Source organism: Lissotriton vulgaris, chromosome 4_1, assembly GCF_964263255.1.
Source record: "Lissotriton vulgaris chromosome 4_1, aLisVul1.2, whole genome shotgun sequence".
NCBI lineage: Eukaryota > Metazoa > Chordata > Amphibia > Caudata > Salamandridae > Lissotriton > Lissotriton vulgaris.
Window position 1 is genome coordinate 734,938,204 of NC_141691.1, and position 18,875 is coordinate 734,957,078.

The 18,875-nt window shown below is 45.1% G+C and overlaps 1 long non-coding RNA gene across 1 annotated transcript; it reads right to left on the reverse strand.

Annotated features, from left to right (window-relative positions):
• Positions 1-493: 493 nt before the first annotated feature.
• On the reverse strand, positions 494-8,656 carry LOC147722507 (uncharacterized). Its single transcript, XR_015310033.1, has 3 exons — positions 8,523-8,656; positions 4,860-4,921; positions 494-606 (listed from the first exon to the last, which is right to left on the reverse strand). It is a non-coding gene; the product is annotated as an uncharacterized LOC147722507 (long non-coding RNA).
• Positions 8,657-18,875: the final 10,219 nt, after the last annotated feature.

Here is an 18,875-nt window from a genome sequence, read left to right on the forward strand (position 1 = left end):
AATGTGAAATATACAGACACTATGGGACTTTTGCGTTTCAGATAGAGATCAGGAATGTCAGTTTGTGCAATATCCAGGACCGATAGAAAGCATAACATCAAATAGTAAGGCAATTTAAAAAAATAATACCATAGAAATACGCCACACTGTTTATTTATTTCACACTTATAACTTGATGGCATGCTTCCCTGGTGGCAGTGGTAAAAGACACTCATGTGAGAAATGTATGTGCAGAGTCTTTTCTCTGGTGGCAATGGTAGGAACTGAAAAGAACAATGCCAATGCACTAGATAAACACATGGATCGCACTTCACTGAAAGTGACTGCACGTGGAACTACCGAATGTTGACAACACATTTCGCCTGCAGCACTGCAAAAGCCCAGAAGGAGGCTTCTGCTGAAGACGGGGCTATTCAAACGGTGCTGCCCAGCACTCTGAGCTTGGCCTCGTCTGCTCCTGCTCACCTGTGCTCCAGATTAGATTGCTCCAGTTAGTTGCCTCATACAGCAAGACTCTGCGCTCCTCAAAAGGCATTCTTCTTCTCCAAGGCAAAGTGTGTTGTCCACTTCATGCCCTGCAATCCATCATCTTGCCACCTCCAGGCCCTGCAAGAGTAAACAGAGAAGAAGTCAAGTATTTATCAGCATGGTTATGGTTGCCACTTTCGGGAAGCAAGGACAAGGTAAAATGACTTCCTTTGCACTACTGTGCCCCAAATGAGTACCACATCGTCTTATCACTGCAAAAAAGACAGGTCCTGCCCATGTTAATAGACTTCGGTGCCACAGGGAATTTCTTTAAATTAACATTGACCTGTAAATTAGGAATTGCCAAGGTGCTGAGGATGGTTCTGGACTATCAATCAATCAATCAAGAAATTTATATAGCGCGCTACTCACCCGGAGGGTCTCAAGGCGCTTGGGGGAGGGGGGGTCCGCTACTGCTCGACCAGCCGGGTCTTGAGTTTCTTCCTGAAGGAGAGGTGGTCTTCTTGAGTCTGACGGAGGTGGATGGGGAGGGAGTTCAATGTCTTGGCTGCCAGGTAGGAGAAGGATCTTCCTTCCATGGTGGCTCTTCGGATGCGTGGAACGGCGGCGAGGGCGTGGCTGGTTGAATGAAGCTGGCGGGTGGGAGTGTAGAAGGTCAGGCGGTTGTTGAGGTACCTGGGGCCCAGGTCGTGGAGGGCCTTGTGTGCGTGGGTGAGGAGTCGGAACATGATTCTCTTGTTGACGGGGAGCCAGTGCAGGTCTCTCAGGTGTCCGGAGAAGTGGCTGTGACGGGGGATGTCCAGGATGAGTCGTGCGGAGGCGTTCTGGATGCGTTGGAGTCTCTTCTGTAGTTTGGCTGTGGTTCCGGTGTAGAGGGTGTTTCCGTAGTCCAGTCGGCTGGTGACGAGTGCCTGTGTGACCGTCTTCCTGGTTTAGGTGGGGATCCATCGGAAGATCTTCCGGAGCATGTGTAGGATGTTGAAGCATGAGGACAAGACAGCGTTGACTTGTCTGGTCATCGTGAGGGAGGAGTCCAGGATGAAGCCCAGGTTGCGTGCGTGGTCCGTTGGTTTGGGTGCGCTGCCCAGGGCAGGGGGCCACCAGGAGTCGTCCCAGGCGGAGGAAGATGGTCCCAGGATGAGGATTTCCATCTTGTCTGAGTTGAGTTTCAAACGGCTGTTCTTCATCCACTCGGCTACTTCTTTCATCCCTTTGTGAAGGTTGGTTCTGGCGGTGGCTGGGTCGTTGGTGAGGGAGAGGATCAGCTGAGTGTCGTCGGCGTAGGAGATGATGTTGAGGTTGTGTTGGCGTGCGATGGCTGCAAGGGGGCTCATGTAGATGTTGAAGAGGGTGAGGCTGAGTGATGATCCTTGTGGTACGCCACAGATGACTTCGGTGGCCTCGGATCTGAACGGGGGCAGGTGGACTCTCTGGGTTCTTCCGGCGAGGAACGAGATGATCCACTCCAGTGCCTTCACTTGGATTCCGATGTTGCTGAGGCGTTGTACTAGGGTGCGGTGGCAGACAGTGTCGAACGCTGCGGAGAGGTCCAGGAGGATGAGGGCCGCTGTTTCCCCGTTGTCGAGCAGGGCTCGGATATCGTCAGTGGCTGCGATGAGGGTGGTCTCAGTGCTGTGGTTGGCTCGGAAGCCGGACTGTGAGGGGTCGAGGGATCCGTTCGTCTCGAGGAAGGCGGCAAGCTGTCGGTTGACGGTCTTCTCGATGACTTTAGCAGGAAACGGGAGGAGCGAGATGGGGCGGTAGTTCGTGAGGTCGGTGGGGTCTGCTGATGGTTTCTTCCGGAGGGCGCTGAGTTCGGCATGCTTCCAGCTCTCCGGGAAGGTGGCGGTGTTGAAGGAGCAGTTGATGATGTCTCGGAGTTGGGGTGCGATAACGGGGGCGGCCTTGTTGAAGACGTGGTGGGGGCATGGGTCTGTTGGTGATCCGGCATGGATAGTGCTCATTGTGTGGATGGTGTCTTCGGTGCTGACCGGGGTCCATGCGTGGAGGGTGGTGGTGGGGGGCGTGGTTTCGGTAGTTGGGTGCGTGGGCTGTGTGCCGAAGCTGTTGTGTATGTCGGCGATCTTGCTGTGGAAGAACGAGGTGAGTGAGTCGCAGAGTTCTTGTGAGGGGGTGATGTTGTTGGTTCCGGCGCTGGGGTTCGAGAGCTCTTTGACGATGCTGAAGAGTTCTTTGCTGTTGTATGCGTTGTAGTCTAGTCGTTCCTTGAATGCTGTCTTCTTGGTGGCGTGGATCAGCTGGTGGTGTTCGCGGGTGGCGTGCTTGAGGGGAGTCATGTTGTCTGTAGTCGGGTCTTTGCGCCAGGCTTTCTCGAGGGTTTTGGCAGTTCTTCTTGCAGTTCATGAGATCGTCGTTGAACCAGGAAGCCTTCTTGCTGCCGGGTCTGCTGAGATGGTTTTTCAGGGGTGCGAGGTTGTCAGCGCAGTTGGTGATCCACTGTATGAGGGTGTTGGCTGCCTGGTTGGGGTCTGTTGAGCTGGCGGGAGGATTCAGGTTCAGGGATGTGGAGAGCTGGTCGGAGGTGATCTTGTTCCAGCTCCTGCGGGGAACCTGTTGTGGGTGGTGGTTCTGGACTATAATCAGGCCTCATTACTTACGGACAGAACCCTTAACTCTCGTATGTGATAATGGTCACACTGAACAACTGATGTTTGATTTCATGGACAAACCTATCTTCAAAGTCATTTTTGGAGTTCTGTGGTTATCTTGTCATAACCCAAAGATTGATTGGGTACTCCAAAAGGTCTCATTAGGTTCTCCACATTCCAGACACTCATGTTATCCAGAGGCAGCATTCGAGTGGGTACCCCCTTCACATTTTCACATTGTGCGGTGACTGTAGGCCCTGCCACTACACCCACACTACCCGAGGTTTATCAGGACTTTTCAAGATGTTTTTGATCCAGTAAGAGCTACCCAGTTACCACTGCATAGGTCTTTTGATTGCCGCATTGATTTATTCCCCAGGGCCAGATTAACTTGTAGTGGAGGTATGCGCTCACTAAACCAGTGGAACCTCAAACAATAGTTGAATAAGTTGCATATGACACTCTACATTGCCTTCCCAAAGAAGAATGGGGAATTAGGGGCTTGCATGGTCATAGTAAAGACAAGATTAAGAACTACCATTGGTTCCAGTCCTTCTGGATCAAGTAAGATATTCCACAATGTATACAAAACTGGAATTCCGGAGGGCTTATTCTCTTGTAAGGGTCAAGGAGGGCAACGAGTGGAAGAAAGCATTCTGTACTAAATTTGGTTTGTTCAAATACACCATTGTGCTCTTTGGCTTGTGCAATACCCCAGTGGCCTTTCAGTATTTCATTAATGAAATACTGCGAGACTTACTGGATGTATGCATGGTTATCTTTGTAGACGACATCCTTATCTACTCCAATAGTGAGACAAAACATGTCCAGCATGTTCACACTGTCCTCCAGTGGCTACAGGAAAACACACTGTTCGCCAAGCTTGAAGAGTGCACCTTTCCCGCCCAAACAGTGGAATTCCTTGGGTATCTCCTCTCACCCACTGGCATAAGTATGGACCCCAAGAAGGATGAGGCCATCCTTACTTGGCCTGAACCAACCAATGTCAAGAAAGAGCAACAAGTATCCCCAATTTTTTAGACACTGGCCCCCATTACACAACTCCTACGAAAAGGTCAACCCTTTGTTCAGTCCCAGGAAGCTGCCCAAACTTTTGAAAAACTAAAATAGAAATAGAAATTCACCTCTGCACCAGTTCTGCAACATCCGGATACCTACTAACCATTCTTTGTAGAGGGGGATGCCTCCCAGGTGAAATTAGGTGGAGCGCTGTCATAAAAAGATCAAAAAATGGGACATTTGCACCCCGCAGTTTTTACTCCCAAAAATTACTCCAGGCCAAACAAACCTATACAGTAGCTGAGAGGGAATTATTATTGGCCCTCAATCTTATTTTTGGAGAAGAGAGACACCATCTAATGGTGGCAAAACACACAGTCACTATATTCACGGACTATAAAAATGTAAAACATTTTGACTCTGTCAAAGCTCTTACCCCTTGCCAAATGCGTTGGTTGCATTATTTCAGTGGGTTTGATTTTGTTATCACATATTTCCCCAGCTCAAAACATGTTACAATTGGATGTCCTGTCTAGGTTTGGACACGCCCGCACCATTGCAAGCAACTCTGATCCTGCAAGAATTATTCCATCAGGTAAAATCGGAGCAGTAAAGACTGCAGGTGATTTTCTAACAGAAATACAAACCCTATCTCAGAAACAGGACGCTCAAGAGTGGCTGAGGAAACCCCAAAAAGTATAAAGGAAGATTTACTAGATCATAAAGACGTATTATACTTACCCACTGAAACTCTGAGACAACAAGCATTTCAATGGACCCATGACTCCACCATAGCAGGTCATCTAGGGGTGTAGAAAACATTAGACAATTGGTGGGATAGTATGCATAAAGATGTGCTGGAATACGATTCTGCATGTACAATATGGGTTAGAAACAAGACCACATACCAGGCCCCATTTGGGCTCTTACAGCCACTTCCAATTCCATCTAAACCATGGCACACAGTAAGTTTAGACTTAGACACAGACTTGCCACCCACATGCAACTACAATACTGATCGTGTAGTCATTGATTTACTTTCGAAGATGGCACATTTGAGCCTACTAGCAAAGTTACCAACATCAAGCAAATTCAGTAACATCTTCTTCCAACACATGGTTAGGTTACATGAACTTCCATCTACTATCGCCTCCAACTGTGGGGTACAATTTACTTCATGCATGTGGAAGACATTGTGTACCACCCTAGGAGTTGAGGTAGCCTTCTCTTCTACCAGCCCCAAACAGACGGGCAAATGGAGAGGGTGAACCAATCCTTAGAACAGACTCTTTGCTGTTTCCTCTCCTCTGTCACTAGCCAATGGGATTTAGCACGCCCGCTCACTGAATTTGTGTTCAACGACAGCTTTGATTCTGCCATGCATTGCACACAGTTTTACTTAATGACAGGCTACGATCCCAGAGCATTACCTATCGTCACTAGTATGTCTCTGGTCCCTTCAGTTACGGAACGCCTTCAACAGCTACAAGATATTTATGACCATGCTAAACAATGTCTAATGAAAGCCCCAAAACATAAAGAAGTAGCAGGCTGACAGATCTCGCACGCCCAATTCCCTCTTATGTTAAGGGAAAGGGGTCCCAGTACACAAGAGAAACGTTTATTGAAAAAACAGTTTAAATAAAGTAGTTGAAACAATAAATGCATCTATAATGTTTTATTCACATTATAGGAGAAAGGTAAACATACCCACATTCACAAATTACAATTGTGTTAGTGCCCCTGGGGGGAAAAAAGGACGTGCAGTCGTGAGGGTAGTGTAGGAAGGGATAGTGATGATAAAAACACGTATTCATCAAACATTAGTATAGATTCAATGTTGAAAAGACAGGAAAATGATCATAAATCACCATAAAAGTTCATAATGCGCATGCCTCAATGTCCATACTGAGCATAAATTATGGGTAGGAGGAGGCTGTGCTTTAGGGTAGGGAAGTCGACGTTTCGACCCAAGGGAGCAGGTGTCAGTGAAATCCTTGCAAGTGGGTCTTCATCAGGACGAGAGAGGGATAGCGGGGCAGACAACCTGAGAGAATCAGAGTTGAGTAATATTCAATATAATAAATCGACAATGAGCATTTCAATCTTGGAAAATTATCCACGAGGGGATAAGGTAAAAGATCCGGTCACTGGGCAGGGAGGAGCCACTCTACGCACCGATTAAGGTAGAGTTAAAGACGTGTCCCCACAACTGGGGACACGTCTTTAACTCTACCTTAATCGGTGCGTAGAGTGGCTCCTCCCTGCCCAGTGACCGGATCTTTTACCTTATCCCCTCGTGGATAATTTTCCAAGATTGAAATGCTCATTGTCGATTTATTATATTGAATATTACTCAACTCTGATTCTCTCAGGTTGTCTGCCCCGCTATCCCTCTCTCGTCCTGATGAAGACCCACTTGCAAGGATTTCACTGACACCTGCTCCCTTGGGTCGAAACGTCGACTTCCCTACCCTAAAGCACAGCCTCCTCCTACCCATAATTTATGCTCAGTATGGACATTGAGGCATGCGCATTATGAACTTTTATGTTGATTTATGATCATTTTCCTGTCTATTCAACATTGAATCTATACTAATGTTTGATGAATACGTGTTTTTATCATCACTATCCCTTCCTACACTACCCTCACGACTGCACGTCCTTTTTTCCCCCCAGGGGCACTAACACAATTGTAATTTGTGAATGTGGGTATGTTTACCTTTCTCCTATAATGTGAATAAAACATTATAGATGCATTTATTGTTTCAACTACTTTATTTAAACTGTTTTTTCAATAAACGTTTCTCTTTTGTACTGGGACCCCTTTCCCTTAACGCTAGATACCCAGGTCCCAGTGACTTTATTGGGTCAACCCTCTTTTTTGATAATACAATTCCCTCTTATAACATGAGGGATTATGTATGGTTGTCCACATGAAGCCTTAAACTGGACGGCCCATGAAAACTACAACCACTGTTCATTGGCCCCTTCCCGATTGCTGAAATCATAAACCCCGTTTCCATCAGGTTATTATTGTCTCCTTAGAATACGATCCACCTGGTCTTTCCACATCCCCCTCCCGAAACCTCATAATTCCACTTCACGAGAAGCTACACCACCACCCCCAATACTAGTGCAAGGTCATCTTGAATCTTAAGTCCAGCATATTCTGGATTCCAAGTGCCTTTGTGGACGATTGTATTATTCGATATCTTGGAAAGGGTATGACATCTCTGAGCTTTCCTGGTAAACTGCATCATTTGTGCACGCTCCCCATTTAAATAGACAATTCACTTCCTTGCACTCCGACCACCCCCGCACTGTAGGGAAGCCTTTGGGAGGGGCGACTGTCATGGCGCTGCTCTCAAGTTCAACAGCATGCTTATATATTCTGACATCAAAATGGTGGCCATCATCCCCAATGATTAATATACTTCTGCTTACATGTGCTGTTTCAAGTTGTGCTTGTTAATGTTTATGCGTTTCATTCTTATAACTTGATGTCTTGGTGCCCTGGTGGCAGTGGTAGGAGCCATTCATGTGAAAAATGTATGTGCAGTGGCTTTTCTCATTGATACATGAAGAACCATCATCAATTGATTATATAAGCCACTCCACTGCATTGTCCAACCTCGTTTGTATTTTTCTGTCATTGTGTTTTGTTTGCATATCTTGTTATGTTATTCCTTTTTTACATGATCATCCAGATCTCTCCATGTTAAATAATCCCAAGGCACATACAGTTGTGCCGGCTGTATGTGACATTGTAATTATACATACCAGGCCCAAAATTAATTTATTTAGTGTCTTGTGTTGCTATTGTATTTCATATGTCTATTTATATAGAATCTTAGTAACAATTTGCTTTGTAGTTATTTCATCTAAAACAAATTTATTTGTATTAATAAAATGAATTTTTATAACCTACTGTGGTACATTGAGTCTATTGCTATCGCCTTAGAGTTATGGTCGTATGATCTTTTGAGCCCAAGCAGTTGCCTAGAGATTGTTTTCATGTACGAATAAATGTGCTGTTTCAACTTGTGCTTGTTAATGTTTATGCGTTTCACTCTTATAACTTGATGACATGCTTCCCTGGTGGCAGTGGTAGGAGCCATTCAGCTCAGAAATGTACGTGCAATGGCTTATTCCTGTTGGCAGTGGCAGGAACACACAGCAAAATGCCAAAAAGCCCAATCGCTGATAATGACGTAGACCGCACTTGACGGAAACCTGCTGCACGTGGAACTGCTGCACGCTGAAAACACATGCGTCACGTGCAGCAATGCAAACGGCTAGCAGGAAGTTCTGCCACGCCCTCCACGTGCTTCTGCTGGGGATGCAGTTGTTTAAACCACAACACCCAGCACTATTCGCTTGGCCTCGTCTGCTCTTGCTCACCTATGCTATAGACCCGAATCTCCAGTTTGTCATCTCTTTCGGCAACACTTCAGGCTCAGCAAGAGGTGATCTCCATCTCCAAGGCATTGCGTCTCGTCCACTTCACGTCTTTCGCTCCATTGGCTCAGGGTCTTTACAGCAATGTGTCTCGCCGCCTTCAGGCCCTAGAAAAGTAAGCAGAGGATAAGTAAGGTATTGATTGGCACTGTGTCTTTCGGTTACCGCTTTTGGGCAGCAAGCACAAGGTAGAAACAATTCTATCGCGCTACTGCACTCCTAATGTAGAGCATTTGATGGACAACCATATTGCTGCCAGACTGCATTGCTATGCTACAAGACTTGATATCCTTAATGCTGCTAGCATTTCAATTTCAGTGTGATCCATAGTTATAGTTGGCCTCATGCTCATTCTTATCTCTTGATTTGATGGCATTGTATTCCATTGTTGCTGACACTGTTTCCTGATTGAACAGAGTTCTCATTGACATTGCTACATTCTGGTCACATATAGAACGTTTTTTTAGTAAATCTGTGCATCGCAACTTAACAGGTGCGGACCTATGTTGGAATTAACACTTTGATTACCCATTGAATGCAAAGTGTTTATTGAACCATTGGAGGAATCTCGTACCCAAGTCCAGAAAAACAATTGGTATGTGCTAATGGTACTTAAAATGCCTGTGCTTGTTTAAGGGATTTTTGTGCACTAACTGTACCTGTCCCTGCAGATTGCACGCTGCCTTGTGACAGCACCCACTTACAGAGTGTTGCAAGCCTGATCCGCATACCTGAGCTTCACATACTCTAGTGCATCCTTGTTACTCCCCTGCAACATCCCAACACAGTTCCCCAGTGAAGAGACTGTTCGATTTCTCTCATCCCAATCCCCCCTTCCCCTTGAGAACTTCCAGCAGTGCAGTGTTGTCTCACATTCACTGCTACCGAGGTTATCCTCAGAGGGACTTGGATTCAGTCATCACCCCATTGGAACTACCTGGAGTTTCAGGTGGGTGGCCTGTGACAGTTTTCAGTTATACATATTCTGGTAGTGAAAAACTCTTACATGTGTATTTCCATTACTACAAGGCATACCTCTCCCATAGGATGACGTTGGAGTCACCTTACTACCTTCAATAAGCTGTTATATCTAAATGGGAGTAGGTAATCAGTTCATGTGTGGTGTCTTTGGAATTGTACTTAACCCCTTCGCTGCGGATGACAAAGCCAGCTCGTCATGGGCGTTACCTGCACTGCGCGCATGACGAGCTGGCTTTGTCACAAAAGCTGCGATTTTCAAATTTCAGCGCACAGCGGGAAAACCCGCTAGCGCGTTGCGGTTAAAATCCTAACTTATGGATAAGTCAGATTTTAAATACCAATTTTGAACCTGCCACATTTAGAAAGTTGCAATTTTCCTGCCTTAGCCATTTGGTGCCTGCAGCCAGTCTCTGGATCACATGACTGGGTGTAGTTGACAGTTGGGCTTTGAGTATTACTCCTGAACTGCCACAAACAATAGGGAGCTTAGGTATGCCTGGATGGGCCATCACTGGCAGATGGGAGGAAGGACCTGGGCGCAGCCACACTTACACTTGAATAGGATGTGTCCTGCCTCCACACAAAGGGCTGCACCAGCTATGTAGTTAGTCTGGAGCCAGAGCTAGGAAGGCAAGGTACCTGAGCACTTTAAAGGTCTGTCTCTAGAAGCTATGCTCCACTCCAGGAGCACAACTGGGTATACATATTGGATTTCAGACATAAACTCTACAGTACACTTCTGAACCTGCAGTACTCTAGGAAGACAGACTGGTGTGCTGCTGGAATCGGCCTGCCACTCAGCAGGACTGCTGATCTGAAGGAGCTGCCCTGCTATGCTGACCTTCTCCCTGCTGCCCTCTTGCCTGGGTGAGAAGGACTCCACCTGCATCTCTTGAACCCAGAACACAGAGTAAGTCCAAGGGCTAGTTGGCTGGCAGCCTGATCTGAAGCCTTAGGGACACAACAAGCTTCCAACAACCTTGCACCTGCACCAGGACTTTGCCATCTGTGAGCCTACCCAGCCAAGTGGGGCCACCCACAGTCCTGGACTCTTGGAAGTAGGCTTAGGGTGATCTACCAGCATCTGTGGATACAGTGGAATCGACGCATTTCCTCCGCTGCGCGGTGCAGCCCTGAGCAGAACAGAAGCACTGCCAGTGCAGATGCATATTCAGCGCAGGCCCTTGCGCTTGTCAACAAAGGGGACACCGACGTTGACAATGGACTCCGAATCATGACCTCACAGCTCCTTGGAACTGGTGCATCACCCTGACTGCACAAAGCATCCTTCCCGCTGGACTTTGCATTGCCAGCCCTCATTGACGGGATCCTCGACGACGCAGGACCTCACATTGCAGCTTTGCCACACCTCGGAACCAACGCATTGGGTTCACAACCCGGTCAACCAACAACCCAATTTCTTACACACACAGGTTTTATTTACCTTGAATATACTTACCATGTGTGGTAAAGGCATGTGTAGTGAAGGCATGGCTTGCAAAGTCATACCACCCCACTGTGTCACCCCCACTGCAAAATCTGGGAAGGATAATTCTCTTGTGCCCCCCGCAGCTCCTACGCCAATCCGATGGCACGTGCTCCTACCCGGTTCCCCATTCCCCATACATCTCCAATCATCCTTGCCTAGTCAACTTTGGACTGGAAACGTTTTTAGTCAGTGAACAAAAACGGCAACAAAACCAGCGTTCTAATTAACTGTTTCCTCAGGATTCAAATGGCTTCTCCTTGGGGTTTCAGTGCCGTAAAACAACAGCAAGACTAGAATACAATCCCTTACACTTCTTTGCTAACAATATAAATCAGAGTAATAATAAAAAAAAAAAAACCTGAAAGACACCGTTCTAGGTCTATTGGCTTTGCCACTACGTGCAAAAATTATTTTCTTTTTTGTGTGATGCGTGCTTTAAAAGCACTAATGTTTCAGGCCCTCTTGAAAAGTGTTTGCGCGCGTATATCTTTGTTAAAGCTAAGTCTGAACGCTCTGCAGCAAGCAAAAATACGTAGTTAAAAAGATCTACTACTTTCATCCCAAGTGATTTAAATCACAAAAACTGTAGCGCTTGCAATTTCGTCCATTCATTTTCTGACAGAGATGCAGGCTGTGGTAAGGAATCTGTTCTCAGAGGGGTGTTATGACTGTCACTTATTTTCCCTCTCCCCTAGAAGCCATTTATCATCTTCTGGAACAGAAATAAAAGTCATGTTAAAAAAAGTTTTCACACCTGCACGTGAGAGGGCCATCCAGACGATTCAGATTAATTTGCCAAGCTCCAAATCAATACTTGACACCATTATGGCCCTCCAAGGAAATCCGATGAATCTGCAGTAAAAAGACAATTAGCTTTCTCTGTGTCAGCCACTCTGCTTCTTTTGAGGTTGCCGTCACCTACGCCAGGCTACAAAGTGCTTTAATGTCTGACCAAAAATTACACAGAGGTTCGAACAAAGGTCATACATTTTAATCCTTTTCTGTGCTGAGGAATGCAAACTGGTTTTTTTACGCTAATGCCTGTAATTTGCTTGTAAATTAATTACAGAATTCTACATCATTGGTTACTCCATAATATTCTTTCGCCTGTATATAACACGCATACCAGGAAATTATTGCTCAGTACGGCCAAACACAATTTGTGCAAACCATGGGGCTTATTTACAAGCCCCTTGTGTCGCCGGTGCGTCACGTTGCGTGACGTAACGGTTGCGCAATCTGCTGCGTGATATTTACAAGCACACGTAAAGCCACCCTGCGTGGCTTTACGTGCGCTTGTAAATATCGCCCCTTTGCATGTTATGTTATGTTATGTTATTTGGGTTCTTCTATAGCGCAACGGCTACTCCAGTAGGAGTGTCCCGGCGCTTTAGCGAAGAGGTCCTTTAAGAAGAGGAAACATAACTGCAGAATAAAAGGAACAGCGAAGTTAACTGGTAAACAGCCAGGTTTTTAATGCCTTTCTGAACGACATCAGACTAGGGGCCTGTCTGAGAGAAATGGGAAGCTCATTCCAGGCGCGCGGGGCCAGGTAATGAAAAGAGCGCCCCCCTTGTCTGGTTCGCTTGATGGACGGAACAACCATTTTAGACAAGGAGGCAGATCGCAAAGTTCTGCTCGGCTTGTAAAGAGCAAGGCGCTTCCTAATGTACCTAGGGCCTGAGTCATGAAGGGCCTTGTAGGTCAGCGTCAGGCTTTTAAAGAGAGCCCTCTTGGCTATAGGAAGCCAGTGCAGTTCCTTCAACAAGTCAGAAGCACTAGCTCGTCTAGGGAGTCCATAAATAGCCCTGGCAGCTGAATTTTGGACTATTTGAAGTCTCCTCACGAGATATTTAGGGAGTCCTAGATAGAGGGCATTTGCATAGTCCAAACGCGACCCGACAAGTGCTTGGACAATGACCCTTCGATGGTTCATAGAAATCAAGGGGAGGAATTTCCTGAGCATCCGCAGGATCCCGAAACATTTCCCCGAAAGACAGGATATTTGAGGCCCAAAGATTAACTCATTGTCAACAATGATACCTAGATTTTTAGCCTTGGTACTTGCATTAACCGGTGGAAACAGGTCTTGTGGTCACCATCTTTTCCAGTTTGGTTCAGAGACACATCCAAAAAAAAGCAGCTCCGATTTATCGGAGTTGCATTTTAAGCCGTGTCTTTTGAACCAATCAAAGACTGCTTCTAGGCAGCCTCTGATGCGGATCCCATCGAACACCTCATTCTTGTCGTATGTGAACAAGAGCTGGGTGTCGTCAGCGTAAGACACGATCTGAGCGCCGAACGACTCCGCAACCTCTGCAAGGGTGGCCAGAAAGATGTTAAAGAGCAGGGGGCTAAGAATAGACCCCTGAGGGACCCCCACTTCCAGAGTTGCCATAGCTGCGGAGTGAGGTGGCGCCCAGATCGTTTGTCGACGGCTAGCTAGAAATGATTTGAGCCAGTTCCACCCTTTGCATGCAACACTTTGCGTGTCAGGGGCATGACGTGGGTGTTACTGTGGGTGTTACCACGCAACACCCATGTCCACAAAGGCATTTCCAGATTTACGACCAATCGTAGACTAGGAAATGCACCAGAATGCTACGCAACCCCAGGAGTGGGGTAGCGAGGAGATTTGATTTCATTTCTCCTTCTTTTTTTCCCCTTTCAATGCGTGCTGCATTCTACAGCACGCATTGGAAGAGGAAATCACCTCAATTGATTGTTTTTGTGCAGTATGGGGCACTTTCATGCACAAAAACAATCTCCCCATGACTTTTGGCACCGCGCTGCGTTAATTTCTCGTAAATAGGGCCCTATGTTTCTCAGCCATTGGAAGCCTATTACGGCTGAATCTGATGGAATCTAACAAGTTCAAAAGTATTGCATGAACCGAACTACATTCATAAGCTAGGGGTTAGGGCACATGTTTAGGTCTATTATAGATGGGCGTCATTGAATCCGCTATTTGATGGCAAAATGGCTGGAGGCAGTTTGTCTCTTTGGATTAGGCCCCCTGTAGTTGGCTTCAGTTGTACATATCTCTGACTGCTTGTCAAAAGGTCATGCCATTGATGAAGGCTGTCAGTAAAAGAATGCAGTCATTTTGTCTTGTCTTTGCACCACAGGTGGACATGTAGGCCTAGATTTACTAATTGCCTGGACACTCACATGGCGCTGTATAATTTTATCATAGCATCGATATCACCGCAATGCTTTTTGCCACTTCTCACTAAAGAAGTGTCATTGTGTCTGACTGGCTAAGCTCTGCAGGTCCCTGTTTCACAAACAAGACTTTGATATTTTGAAGGACTAGCTGTGCCATACATTTGTGCACCACTGATTGATAAAAAAAATAAGACCATGCTTGAGCCAAAACCATGCCATATTTAGTGGTCCTGTGGTATCCTTTAGTTTGCGATTCAGTATTGGGAAGGGGCATTTTTTCGGTGTCCCTTTCCGGTCGCAAATCAGTAATACTTTACAACAGTTTAAAAGTGGTGGTAACCCATTTGCTAAGACAAAGGGGTCCCCCTGAGGACTCTTCCCCTTTGAGAATGTTAAACAAATATTTAGAAAGAGCAGGTAGTGGTCCCATGGGCCACTGCCTACTCTTAAAAAATGAAACTTCAAAGTACATTTTTTTCTTTTTAAACGTATCCTGTTTCCTTTAAGGAAAATAGGCTGCATAGATTTTTTTTAAGATTGCTTTATTAAAAAGAATCACAGACATGGTGGTCTGCTGACCCCAGCAGGATACCATACCAGTACATCTGAAAGTCTACGGACAATCTGCTGTTCTAACTGTGAGAACACCAATTAAAAGTAACAGGAGATTCAGAAAAAGTTCTTATATCCTTTCACACCAACAGGAACCAATCAACTAGTTACTTGAAAGAGCATCTGCAACATCCCTTTGGTTTCCCATGGCACTGAAACCTGGACTGTAATCTTCAACCTTGAACATCTCTCTGTCCTGGTACAGGATGAACAGAAGGCCTCTTGCGACCATTAATTCTCAACGTTCACTGCCAAGTTCTTTCTACTAGGCCTCACTATCAGCAGTTTAATACAAACAATAAGCCTTTCTCTAACTAGTGAGAATCATGATAATATACCTGCAAAGAAAGATTGAACATGCTGGCAAGGCAAAATGCATTTCAATTGAGGCCTGTAGTCAGGTTCGGTTTAACTGTGCATTTAATATCAACTTTGAATACATGGTTATACACTCAAATGTCTAACATGAAAAATAAATGTTAAACATGAATAAAACAGTACATGTTTCAACTGAGCATTAATGTACCTGTGTATAATCTCTATTCCAACAAGGGTTTCCCTCCATTAGTACGTTTAAATGTTTCACACATGTTAATAAAGTTAAGGCACACAGTGAATATAAAAATGTAATACCCATGCACACTCTGAAATAAATATACAATAGTATTGTTATCGTCACGTAAAGTGTTTGTGGAGACAAAGGCTTATAAAACACACTGTAACAGTTACGTAACTAGACAAATCAGGCGATGATGTGTTGTGTCCTTTATTGTCCGGACACCGGAGAACCAGTCTACACGTGTTTCGTCGCTTGTGGCACAGTTTGCCTACGACTCTTCAGGGCTGTACTAGGCGAGTATAAGAACAAAAGGTCGCTCTGTCGGTGATAATTCCAACACGACAGGGCCCTGGACCGGGTAAGGAACGTCTCGTCAATGTGTGGAGACCATCAAGCAGGTATTAAGAATGGTATTCAATTTGTCATCACTAAGCGTAATGTACATATGAATCCCTCATGTGTGCTGGATAAGCTCACATGGTGAGCTTATCCGTTACGCACGAGGGATTCCACTTTCGGACGCACCCGTCCTAATTCTCGCACCTCCTACTGGAATACTACGATTGATGTGCACACAACTCGCCGTGCATTTCCTGATATCCTTTCAACAATAATTTTTTGATTCATATGTACATTACGCTGATTGGTCTAGTTACATAACTGTTACCTGTGTTTTATAAGCCTTTGTCTCTACAAACACTTTACGTGACGATAACGATACTATTGTATATTTATTTCAGAGTGTGCATGGGTATTACGTTTTTGTAAACTTTCTAGTGCCAGCATCCGCTGGTACTTTTGCTGGGGGGTTACAGGTCTCATCCCCTCACCCTTTTGCACCTCAACACACAAAGAATCTTTTAGTTTGATTTATTAGCGTTATTTCTTAGCTGTGCGCCTTCTTCTAGAGAAAAAACCTTTGCTCTGACCCAGAAACACAGTGAATATAATGTTAGATACGAGTATATATTTATAAAATTGTGAGGTATAAGGGTGCAGCCTAAATTGTGCTGCTCCAATACCCCCTCTGATGGCGATGTAAGCCATCACAATTAACACATGAATTTTATCAGATGAGATCAGGTCAAAACCTTGATGTTTTCAACATTTTTCGTCCAGAGTTTTCCAAGTGTTTTATCTCATTATAATATCTATACTGACTCTCCTCTAGTTCCACATCCTTTCTCTTTCTTCCTATTCCTCTCCATTCCTGTGTAGTGAGCTCCCTTTAGGGCCCCCTTTGTTTCTTCCTTCTTTTAGACTACCTACATGGCTTATTTACAAGGCCCCTGCGCCACTTTTGCGTCATTTTTCCCATGTTAAAAATGATGCAAAAGTGGTGCAGGGGCCTTGTAAATCTGCCCCTACATGTTTTAGGCCTTTTTTGCTTTGCACCACCACACATAACATGTTTTATTTTGTGCTATGATATTTATTATTACTCAGCTCTTCTTCTGGGGATGTAGCCTAAACATTTTGTACATTATCGAACAACACGGAGCCCTGTTTTTCTGTGCATGTTTAGCAACATCGACTAACGTTTAGACACAACACAGAGGCACAGCTGCTGTTTTCCAACACAGCACTTCTTATCATATAAACCAGAACTTGCACTTTTGGAAAATAGAAAGTAGAATTCTAAAAGAGGGGAAAACTTTTGGAATGGGCTCACCAGCCTTGTTCAACCAGAGATGCAGACCAGAAAAATATAAGGTCTGTGATATATTTTTCGGCAGAATGGCGCCACATCGGAGAGTAACACATATATTTTTTCTCAGAACCTGCTAATCAAAAGTAACGGTGCTGCAGGGCGAGGGGAACAACTGACCTCCCAAAAGCTAGTGACCAAAGACCACTAGATACATAAACACAGCAATCCCCAGCACACGTTGAGGGTGTCTCAAATATTTCACAGATGCACAACATAAGCACAAATAATAAAGTACAAGTGTGTAAATCCCTTTCTAGTTCTTTTAATCTCAGGGTCTTCAAACAGCCAACACGTGTTTCGTCGCATACATGGGAAATCGTCCTATGACTTTATCAAGGCTAAGTCTTCTGTGTCAAAAAATATTTTATTTGTGGTGATAATTCCGACCCACAAGGGTTTTGTGTCTCACAACATATAATCGTAGCTATGTCCCGTACTCGGAGTACATCAGAGAATTACGTTCCAGCACATCGAATCCTGCTGGAGTCTTGTGGAACATATCGGAATCCCTTTGACATAGACACAGCTACGTTTATACTTCGTGAGACACAGAACCTCTTGTGGGATGGACTGTGATTCCAGGCACAGATCTGTTTCCAAACAGAATCCCTGTAACATGGTGCTACCAATGGCGAAAACGTCTTTGGTGTTGGGGATTAATCCTCCACAGTATTTTAGAAACTCTTATTTTTAACTGTTGGTTTTTCAAACTTGAGATTTTAAAAGGATAACCCATGTTTGTGTTTGCTCTGTGTTTCCATTGCTGTACTGACCATGGGGGAGACGCAGCCTATTCTAATAGCAGTCAATTGCAGACCTGCTTTCATGTGCATGTAACTGTACATGGCCTTACTAAAGTAGGCAGTGACTTTATTTTTGTGGTTGAAGCCCACAATGGATATTGCTTTGAAGTCTTTTGTTCTTGGAACAACTTTCCGGCTGTGGATGCTAATAGCAATACATTTTATGAATACACAGTTGTTGCACCACCACTAGCATACAACACGTATGTGCTCTTAGAAATACCACTTACACATTGGAAACATCAAATTTGGTTCCGAGGCACCCTTCCACATGTACTTGCACCAGTACTCACGGGTTCCCCCAGTAATGAATAGGCCATCTGGCCAGCATTAGCTGGTTATACGCCATTCCTTAATTTAGTGAATCTCACTGCTCAAGGGCTTCAACAACTATAAAATAGTCTTGTTAGATTATATAGACGCCTAACTAAGTATGTTTCATGCACCTTGTTGTTTGCCACAGGAAGGGTTGGCCTGCTAGGGCAAGCCCCATTGCATGCAATGCCTACAATAAGCCCTGTAATTTTGCATTCAATTATAGGCAAAATTCCCACAAATCGTGAGCATATTCCATTTTGGATCGCCCCCAAAATATAGACCAAATTGAAGCTGGGTTTTGCCTTACATGACCACAAGATAAGCACAGAATATTGAGTATGTGCTCACCCAATGGAATGGTTCCTGGAATAGGTGACTGTAATACTTGGGGTACCACCACTTGGCAAACCTAGTTCAGACAAGGATGGCAAGCAGAACCCTGAGTTTGTTAAAAACCCATGGGACAAATCTAAACAAAAACAGGAAGGTAAACCTCAAGGAGGTTCTCCGCCACTGGAAACCTCTGAGAGGCGCTATAAATTGCATGATCACACACAAATCAAAAAACACAGTTGATGGACAGAATGTAGAACAATGTCATACATTCACCCCAGTACAAGGATCTGGGCCTAAATCCATTGTTTTTTGCACTCCA